Below are 10,876 nucleotides of genomic sequence, written 5' to 3' on the forward strand. Positions count from 1 at the left end.
AAAATTTCAAAGTAACAAAAAAGTGGAAAAAAAATTTAAACAAAAAATTAAAATCAAAAACTAAAAGTAGTTTTAACAAGTAAATAAATAGCTAAAGAAAAAAAATAAAAATTAAAAAAGGAAGAAAAAGTCTTTGAAAAACCACAAAACGCAACATGAGAAACCACAACAAAAGAGCATAAAAAATACAAAAATAAAAATAAAATACAAAATTAAATAAATGCAGCTCTCACCTCCTGCCACTGCCTAAAAAAGCGCCATGGCTTTCCTCAATTATGCAGCAATAAGGGAAACAAACCCAGTGCCCCCCAGAAACGAAGGTTTTCTAGACAATTCCCACTTTTGCTTGGAAAAAAATTCTATTTTAGTGGGAAGCTCATTTTGGACGAACATCCAAATGTGCCAAGGTAGGAAAGAACCAGCCCCTTGTGTCCAAGGAACAGCAGCTAGGCCTGGATTCAGGTTTTAATGGCATTTATGTAATTAAAAATGCAGTAAATTGAACTTTACAAAGAGATGAATCATGGCAAATAAATACTTCAACGTTTTCTTGGGAATTCACAGAATTTTGTGGAGATGGTGCTGGACAATTCCTGATTTACCAACATTAATTGGGTAAATTTCCTTGGAAATGTGCTCTACAAGGTACAAAAATTCCAATTAGGATGGAAAATTGGAATAAATAAATATTCCTTTACTAGAAGCAGAGAGAGAAAAAACATCAAATAAACGGAAGGAATAACATCTAAATCCCAGCTTGCCTGGAAAACAAGCTCAGGAATTTCTAACATTGAAAAGTTTTGAAACAGTCATCAAGTTGGTGGAAGTTCATGGAATGATGATTTAAAATCTGCTTCCTCTGCCCTAATTTTAAAGGGAAGTGGAAATTCAACAGGTCCAGTTACTCCTATCCAAGAATGATCTGTGTTTTGTGGGAGTAACAATGCAAAGAAACTCGAATCTTACTTGTATTTGACATCTGAAACTCTCAGCAGAGTTGGGAAGTTTCAGTGGAACAAAAGCACCACACTTCCTGCAATAACAAAATTGGACTCGGCAAAAGTCAGGAATTTTATTTACAAATCCATGGATGAGGAGGGGGATGACACCAGGAATACACTCCAGCTGAAAGCAAGGATTTATTGGAAAAGGCAGGAAATCAAACTGACAGTCTCTGCCCAGTTATGGCCAGGCAATTATCCAGGAGTCAGAGAGAAAAGTGGGAACCTTGGACTGGGATAAGGCCTTCCAGTGGCTTCACTTCCTACTGGCTCTCTCCTTTTTGCCCACAACCTGGAAGAGGAAAAGCAACAGGAATAAAGTCTCAAACAGGATGTCCTTGGTCCAGGCAGACTGAAATGCAGCTCCCAGGGAGGGAGGCCAGGCTGTGCCTCGGGGAGCTCCGGGAATCTGGGATTGCCCGTGGGATTAAAGGGCTGGAAAAGCACACCCACCTGCCAGGTTCAGTGCTGGGACCGAGCAAGGCCGGGGCTCGGGGGCAGCAGTCAGAGCTGGGACTGCAGGAGAACACCCCAAACCCGGGTTAAACATCCGGCATGACACGCAGCACGCTCCGGGAGAAACTCGGGTGGGAGAAGCCCCGGGATGCTCCACGTTCCTTGCCCTTGGCAGCTGTGCCAGGGCCTCCCTCAGAATGCTGACCTCACCGTGCAGCTCCTACAAAATAGGAGAACTTATGGGAATCGCCCAGCAATCCATGGACTTCCAGTTATTAAGAACCACAGCTGCAGCGAAAGGTGCCCAAACTCTACTGCAAACCAGTAGGTCTGAGGAGACGCAGGGATTTATTCCAGAGGTGGCATGTTGGTGTTACTACTTTAAGCTCCTGCCGCTAGAACATATTTGTACAATAAATTCATTATTGAGGCAGCTAAATTGAAATTAGATTTTTTACAGTAAAGTTGGCCAAAAAAGAGAGTCTCAAAATTAAGATACAGGCCGTACAGTTACTAAAATAAATAGTTCTCATTCATGAGCATAACCTGCCAGCCTCTCATGTTTTCAGTCCTTACCATTTATTTTTACCAAGGTGATGATTAAAACCTTGTCAAAAGCTCAAAAAAACCAATCCAGGACAAGGCAGGTGTTTTCCCAAGTACCCCCAGTGTGGAGCTGTGTCAGCCACAAGTGTTTGCTCCCTCAGCCCAGCCCGGAGCAGGCTCCAGCTGCTGCCCAGGGGTTACCAAGGGACTCACTTGTTTGAAGCTGTAAACGCAGGTGGCCTGCACTGGAGTGCCAAAAAATGTGAAATATGTGACTCTCACCTTGAATAGCGATCGATCTTCTCAGGGGAGCCCCTCACCCAGGCTGGGGGGCTCTGCCATGGATTTCATCCCTCTGCATCTGAAACAAAGTTCAGACAAAAGTCAGAGTGCTGCAGGATACCTTGACAGCTCCAGACATCTTGTGGCAATCTAGGAATACCCTCTACAGTCTAACTACACCCCACATCACAAATTTCAAGCCCCCGGCACTATTACCCTTGTACCCCTACACCCAGACTGAGCAGCAAGGCAGAGCAGCTCCGGGCCAAACACACACCAACACCCGTGACACAGCACAGGACAAACGAGGGGACACAACAGGGACAGAAAACTCTGGGCAAGAAGAATGACCCTGAGGGTCCAGAGAACTCAGAATGAGATGACCGAGGTAAGATGGAAGGTGAGCTGGCCAGGCTCAGAGAACCCTGCAGGAACAAGATGCCATCGGGATGACTTATCCCAAGAAATGCAGAGATGGATGCCCGAGAATCCTACGGTCAGAATCCTCGACCTGTCTTTGCATTCTCACAAGACCTAACCCGCCGGAATGGATCAGGGCGGTGCACGGCTGTCAGTACAGCTCAGAACAAGACCTGAAAAGGCATCGGACTGGATGCTTGTGAAGAGAGATGGATTCTCATGAGTGTCCGAGCACCAAACTCAAAAGCACCTGGCTGAGGAATGCAGAGATCAGAAGTGCTAAGACTGCTGCCAGGATTTTTGATACATCCCGCGAAGGGCTAAGAGAAAATACATGAAAGACACGACACCTAAAAGACACAGAGTGCACAACAGACAAGTAACACAAGACATGCCAAGACTGCTCTGCCCTGAACCCTTCAAAATGAGATCCAGAATGAGACTTTCCCTTGATGTAGCCTAAGGGGTCACATCTTGGACATCCCCATCTCCCAAACCGGACTCAAGTCCCTCCCAGTGACCCCCCCCTCTGTAGCTCCAAGCCTTCCACTTATCTTTCAGATGTCCAGGCATGAGAATCTGCGTTGGGTGCCAAAGAAGGCCGCCTCTCCCTCAGGGAAACTCCTGCTGCCGCCGGGCTGTTGTCTCTTAGCCAGCTGCAACAAAGAAAACCAAACACGAATGCGTGATCTTAGCAGCCCATCACCCAAAACCCGACAATTCTGCTACTCACTGTCTCCTAAGCTTGCCTGTGTCCTCGGCCCCGTGCTTCAGCTGCGCTCAGAGGCCAACGCCGGCGTCGCAGGGTCTGCCTGGGTAAAGAGCAGACAAGGTGACGTGGCAGCGCTGGAACTTGAGGGGACCATCCCTCCTTCTCCTCCCTGACTCACCTCAACTCCTCGCCCATTATCCAAGCCTACCTGGATGGGGCCTTCACAAGGAGAAGATCAAGGCTCCATCACAGACTCCTGGAATGCTCCCGGAGGGCTCACGGGTGAGGTGACCCGGGTCTGTCGTCCGGTTGGTGAGAGGGGAGCTCGGCCTCCTGCGAGTGGACTCCCTAAAACACACAATAACGGAGGCTTAGAGTTGCACCAGCGAGTGAGGCTTGAACAATAGCAACGGCTTCTGTCCACCCATCGCTGCTCACCTCGCCCACGTCAGCTTGACTGCTGAGATCCGGCTTTACCACCTAAAAATAAAGACAAAGAACAGAGCTGTAACACAGCCATCATTTACACCTCCCCTGCAAACACAAACAGGGACTGACCTTCTCAGGGGAGCCCCTCACCCAGGATGGGGGGCTCTGCCACAGATTTCATCCCTCTGCATCTGAAAGAAAGTTCGGACAAAAGTCAGAGTACTGCAGGATACCTTGACAGCTCCACACATCTTGTGGCAATCTAGGAATACCCTCTACAGTCTAACCACACCCCACATCACAAATTTCAAGCCCCCGGCACTATTACCCTCGTACCCCCACACCCAGACTGAGCAGCAAGGCAGAGCAGCTCCCGGCCAAACACACACCAACACCCGTGACACAGCACAGGACAAACGAGGGGACACAACAGGGACAGAAAACTCTGGGCAAGAAGAATGACCCTGAGGGTCCAGAGAACTCGGAATGAGATGACCGAGGTGAGACTGAAGGTGAGCTGGCCAGGCTCAGAGAACCCTGCAGGAATAAGATGCCATCGGGATGACTTATCCCAAGAAACACAGAGATGGATGCCCGAGAACCCTATGGTCAGAATCCTCGACCTGCCATTGCATTCTCACAAGACCTAACCCGCCGGAATGGATCAGGGCGGTGCACGGCTGTCAGTACAGCTCAGAACAAGACCTGAAAAGGCATCGGACTGGATGCTTGTGAAGAGAGATGGATTCTGATGAGTGTCCGAGCAGCTGAGACAAAGGCACCTGGCTGAGGAGCACAGAGATCAGAAATGCTAAGACTGATGCCAGGGGTTTTGACAGGCCCCTCAAAGGACTAAAGGAAAAGACAAGACACCAAACAGACAGAGTGCACAACAGACAAGTGACACAACACACACCAGGACTGCTCTGCCCTGCACACCTCAGCACTGAGACGAAAAATGAGACTTTCCCTTAATGTAGCCTAAGGGGTCACATCTTGGTACCCCCAACTCCAAATCTGACTTAAAAAACCCCTCCCGGTGATCCCTGCCCTGGCATCCTGCTTTCATCCCCTCTGTGAGCCATCACCCTCCACTTATCTCTTAGGCATCCAGGGAGGCAAATCCCTGCCAGGTCCAAAGAAGGCTGCCTCTCCCTCAGGAAAATTCCTGCTGTCGCCGGGCTGTTGTCTCTTAGCCAGCTGCAACAAAGAAAACCAAACATGAATGCGTGATCTTAGCAGCCCATCACCCAAAACCCGACAATTCTGCTACTCACTGTCTCCTAAGCTTGCCTGTGTCCTCGGCCCCGTGCTTCAGCTGCGCTCAGAGGCCAACGCCGGTGTCGCAGGGTCTGCCTGGGTAAAGAGCAGACAAGGTGACGTGGCAGCGCTGGAACCTGAGGGGACCCTCCCTCCTTCTCCTCCCTGACTCACCTCAACTCCTCGGCCGTTATCCAAGCCTACCTGGATGGGGCCTTCACAAGGAGAAGATCAAGGCTCCATCACAGACTCCTGGAATGCTCCCGGAGGGCTCACGGGTGAGGTGACGCGGGTCTGTCGTCCGGTTGGTGAGAGGGGAGCTCGGCCTCCTGCAAGTGGACTCCCTAAAACACACAATAACGGAGGCTTAGAGTTGCACCAGCGAGTGAGGCTTGAACAATAGCAACGGCTTCTGTCCACCCGTCACTGCTCACCTCGCCCACGTCAGCTTGACTGCTGAGATCCGGCTTCACCACCTAAAAATAAAGACAAAGAACAGAGCTGTAACACAGCCATCATTTACACCTCCCCTGCAAACAGAAACAGGGACTGACCTTCTCAGGGGAGCCCCCTCACCCAGGATGGGGGGCTCTGCCACAGATTTCATCTCTCTGCATCTGAAACAGAGTCAGGACAAAAGTCAGAGTACTGCAGGATACCTTGACAGCCCCAGGCATCTTGTGGCAATCTAGGAATACCCTCTACAGTCTAACCACACCCCACATCACAAATTTCAAGCCCCCGGCACTATTACCCTCGTACCCCTACACCCAGACTGAGCAGCAAAGCAGAGCAGCTCCCGGCCAAACACACACCAACACCCGTGACACAGCACAGGACAAACGAGGGGACGCAACAGGGACAGAAAACTCTGGCAAGAAGAATGACCCTGAGGGTCCAGAGAACTCGGAATGAGATGACCGAGGTGAGAAGGAAGGTGAGCTGGCCAGGCTCAGAGAACCCTGCAGGAACAAGATGCCATCAGGATGACTTATCCCAAGAAATGCAGAGATGGATGCCCGAGAATCCTACAGTCAGAATCCTCTACCTGCCTTTGCATTCTCACAAGACCTAACCCGCCGGAATGGATCAGGGCGGTGCACGGCTGTCAGTACAGCTCAGAACAAGACCTGAAAAGGCATCGGACTGGATGCTTGTGAAGAGAGATGGATTCTGATGAGTGTCCGAGCAGCTGAGACAAAGGCACCTGGCTGAGGAGCACAGAGATCAGAAATGCTAAGACTGATGCCAGGGGTTTTTATAGGCCCCTCAAAGGACTAAAGGAAAAGACAAGACACCCAAAAGACACAAAGTGCACAACAGACACAACACACCCTGGGACTGCTCTACCCTGCACACCTCAGCACTGAGACGAAAAATGAGACTTTCCCTTAATGTAGCCTAAGGGGTCACATCTGGGACATCCCCAGCTCCAAACCCGACTCGAAAAATCCCTCCCGCTGACCCCTGCCCTGGCACCCTGCTTTCATCCCCTCCCTAGTTCCGAGCCCTCCACTTATCTCTCAGATGTCTGGGGAGGTGAATCCACGCAGGGTCCCAAAGAAGGCCGCCTATGCCTCTGGGAAATTCCTCCTGTCACTGGGCTGCTGTCTCCTAGTCAGCTACAATAAAGAAAACCAAATATCAAAGCATAATCTTAGCTGCACATCAGCCAAAAACCAGCAGCTCTGCTACTCACCGTCTCTTAAGCAGGACCGGGCCCTCGGGCCCCGTGTGTGCTTCAGCTGAGCTCGGAGGCCGACGCTCGCAGCGCCAAAGCCTTAGAGGCATTACTGGCACTGAGCCCACCCACCGTGGCCTCCATTAGGGCTGCGAGCATCCCCGGTTAGAGCAGGACAGGAACGCAGGGTGGACATCCCCGGTGAACCTCAACCCTGTGGACTCGGCCCCACCACTGTCACTTCCTGCCTGGCCCTAGCTTAGGGTTACTGCCTGCACCTCTCAGGACTTCTGGCATTGCCTTGCCATTAGGATTGCTGCCTGCACCTGCTCTCAGGGAAACAGTGTTGGCAGCAGCGCTGTGAGGACCGGGATACCTGTACTCTGACTTGTATCCTAGCCTGTACCCCTGATTTTCACTGTGTGTTCTCTAGTCCTTCAGTCCTTTACCTCAGCCTCTGTGTGTATCACTGTAACCTCCCCCCTTCTGAACCCTGCTTCTTCAGAGCCCTAGACCTTGCAGCCGGGGACGCTCTGCACCGTTAGGGTCCCAAGAGCTGTCCCGCATGCAGGACAGGTACATCCACAGTTGTTCCCTGCCTACCCTAAGAAACGTGGCCCTGAGACAGGGCAGAGGCTGACAGAGCCGAACTCTTTGCGGTGGCAAAAGGCACGAAGCCTTACCAACCGCCGCCTCGAGAGGGAAATCAGGAGCACTTCCACCGGCTGCGGAGAGACAGGGAATCCCAGGGTGGGTGGGGCGGGAAACCCCCGTTATCCCCAGCCCTGCTGGATCCTGCTCCCCACTATCGCTTCCTGCCTGGCCCTAGCCTGACAGTGTCTGCACAGGTCAGAGCTTCTGGTGTGTTCCTGCACTAGGGCTGCTGCCTGCACCTGCTCTCAGGGGAAGTGTGCTGGTAGCAGTGCTGTGAGGGCCGCTACACCTGTACTCTGACTTGTATCCTAGCCTGTTCCCCTGGTTTTCACCGTGTGTCCTCTAGTCCTTGAGTCCTTTACCTCAGCCTCTGTGTGTGTGGCTACACCTCCCCCCTTCTAAACCCAACTTCTTTAGAGCCCTACACCTCGCAGCCAGGCCTTCTGGCATTGTCCTGCATAAGGGCTCCTGCCTGTACCCGCACTCAGGGAAACGGGCATGTCTTTAGGGCTACTCCTTCGGGTTTGGGTCGGGCTGGTACACCTGTACTCTCAATTGGCACATCTTGGACATCCCTATCTCCAAACCTGACTCAAAAACCCCTCCTGACAAGTCCTGACCCAGCACTCCACTTTCATCCCCTCTGTGGCTCTGAACCCTCCACTTATCTCTTGGACGTCTGGGGATGAGAATCCATGTCGGGTGCCACAGAAGGCCACCTCGCCCTCTGGGAATTTCCTGCTGTCACCGGGCTGCTGTCTCTTATTCGGCTACAAGAAATAAAACAAACATCGATGTATGATCTCAGCAGATCTGTTGGCCAATCGGTCAGGGCGTAAGACAAGTGGACCACCTCAAACACACAAACAATAACATAAGCTGAAGAGTTACACCGGAAACACCACTACACTTAACTGCATAAATACATAAATTTTCAAACAGACAACCCCAAAAAAATTCCAGCAAAAAAAGCCAACTCTTATCACCCCCAGTCAAACTACCGAATATAATAAAAACAACCCCATGTCCAATCCCCTCAATAATACTCCAGAACATATACTCAGAGCCCCCCCAAAGTTAAAGACCTCCCGCTAGCCAAATAAAAAGGAAAAAGCCCCTGTCCTGCAACCTATATTAATTCATTAACTTAAAACTTTAAAAACAAACATTAAAGTTTAAACCTTTAGACAACACTAGCACACCATAGACGCCAATCCCATCACTACATGCCAAACCAAAACTTATTTCAACCTTTTGTGCTGCTGCTGCTTGGCACAAAGGTTTGTCCCTCAGCACCTCCTGAAGTAATGTTCCACGCCCAAGGCCTCCCCCAGCCCCTGTGAGATGAACTCACCATCCTTCCATGAGCCTCACCTGGGAGCCCAGCATAAACCCCTCTCCTCCCGCAGCTCCGTGCCAAACTGAGCTCGGGCTCCCCTCTTAAAGCAGTGCTGGCAGGACCCGCCCCCTCGTTATCCTTTACAGCTTACACCTGTCCCCTCATCAGTGTGACAGCTCTCACCTGGGGCTGCTCTGTCCCCTCATCAGTGTGACAGCTCTCACCTGGGGCTGCTCTGTCCCCTCAATCAGCCTGTGACAGCTCTCACCTGCAGCTGCTGCCAGTCCCTGCTGCTCATTTCCTGGACATTGCACTGTGTGCACTGACACGCTGGGGCACCGGGCTTTCCTTGCTGTGAATAAGGATCCCTCTTCTCCTGCACGTGCCCAAGGCTGAAACTGGGATTCCACCTCCTAAATTCCGTATGTGTGAGGTTCACAATTCCTAAGGAAATTTCCCAGCAATCGTTACCCTTCATTTACATTTTCTCCTTTGGAATCATTACTACCTTGTCTTTCTGTGCAAGGGTTTCCAAACGTTCATTGGGAGTTCAGTAGCCGGGTTGGCTTGTTTATAACATAGCTGACAATCCCAGGCTCAATCCAAACACCCAGAGATACAGGGAAATATGGAGACAGTTTATAAATACTGCCCACCTCTGACCCTGAATTCTTCATCGCACATCCTTGGAGCAGATTTACTCCATCCTTTCTTCCCAGCAGCACCTCTCCAGCACAAATCTCTCTTCTCACACCTGTTTCTTCCCACAAACCAAACAGAAATCTACTACAGGGCGAGGCGGGGAGGGGCAAGGCCGGTCTCGGCGCAGAGCCCCCGGGCCCTCAGGGCGGGCCGGGGGGACCGGAGCAGAGCCCGGGCCGGGTTGGAGCCGGAGCCGGTCTGAGGGCGGAGGCCCCGGGCCCTCAGCGCGGGCCGGGGGGCGGGGGCGGTTCCCGGGGCCCGCTGTCCAATCAGCACTGCCGATGCCTCAGCGAGCCCGCCAATCGCGGGGATTCAAAAGGGTGGCGGAAGTAGCTGCTGCTCTATGGGCTCGGTGAGGAACGCCCCGGTGGGGTCCCGGCGCCTTGCACTTGGGACCCGCCCCGCGCCCCTGAAGCCGCGCCCCCGGTACTGCCCGGCCCCTGCTGCCTCCGGCCCCGCCTCACAGAGCCCCGGCTCCGCCCCGGCTCTGCCCCTGCTCCGCCCCGAGCCCACCCCGAGCCCGCCCCGGCTCCGCCCCGAGCCCGCCCCGGCTCCGCCCAGAGCCCGCCCCGGCTCCGCCCCGAGCCCGCCCCGAGCCCGCCCCGGCTCCGCCCCGGCTCCGCCCCGAGCCCGCCCCGGCTCCGCCCCGGCTCCGCCCCGAGCCCGCCCCGGCGCCCCGCGCTGCCCGGGATGGGGGCGGGACCATCGCCCGCGGCCCCGCCCCGCCCCTCGAAGCTGAGCCGAGCCGAGGTTGCTCGCGGCCCTGCGCGGAGCCAGGCGGGGCCGGGAATGGGAGCGGGCGTTCTGGTTCGGGTCCTGTCAGTGTCGGCTGCGGCTCCCGAGCGGTGCGGTCCCCCCCGGCGGGCGGGCTGTGGGTATCGGGGCCTGAGGACCGGGCTGGCGTTGCGGTCGGGATCGGGACCGGGATCGCTGCGGGCGGCAGGAGCCGCTCCTGCTCCGCCTGCAGCCGGAGCTGCGCTGGGGTCCTGCCGGGGCTCTGGGCACGGGAGGACGGCGGCGGCGATTTCCTCGTGCTGAGCGGGACCGGCCGGGGCGCGGGGAGCCCCAAACCCCGCCGCTCCCCGCGGTGCCGGGGAATTTTTTTTCAGCACAGGCAGAGAATTCCTTATGAGAGAACTCAGAACTCAAGGATACGGGGTCGGAGGGGAGAGGAGAGATTCTGGTATAAATTCAAAACGCATTGGGAAAAATAAATCTATGCAACAGCTCATTTCCTCTCCCAGACTGGCTTCTGTGTGATCGTCTGTGATTTCAACTGCTACGATGGGCTTTTCGACCTGTGCGGCTACAATGACCTGCCAGGTTCTAAGCACGACAGAAAATAATGGGAGAGCTCTCTGGGTCAGGCAGCCGAGTAAACGCCCCCGTGGTCC

At 53.5% G+C, this 10,876-nt stretch overlaps 1 long non-coding RNA gene across 1 annotated transcript; it reads right to left on the reverse strand.

Moving 5' to 3' along the window:
• Positions 1-872: 872 nt before the first annotated feature.
• On the reverse strand, positions 873-4,940 carry LOC136302735 (uncharacterized). The gene is made up of 7 exons (XR_010724125.1): positions 3,976-4,940; positions 3,856-3,897; positions 3,626-3,765; positions 3,439-3,517; positions 2,286-3,361; positions 1,455-1,677; positions 873-1,293 (listed from the first exon to the last, which is right to left on the reverse strand). It is a non-coding gene; the product is annotated as an uncharacterized lncRNA (long non-coding RNA).
• Between the last annotated feature and the right edge of the window lie 5,936 nt (positions 4,941-10,876).

This window comes from Chamaea fasciata, unplaced genomic scaffold (assembly GCF_029207755.1).
Source record: "Chamaea fasciata isolate MVZ Bird 193981 ecotype frontalis unplaced genomic scaffold, bChaFas1.0.hap1 SCAF_30, whole genome shotgun sequence".
In the NCBI taxonomy this organism is placed as follows: domain Eukaryota; kingdom Metazoa; phylum Chordata; class Aves; order Passeriformes; family Sylviidae; genus Chamaea; species Chamaea fasciata.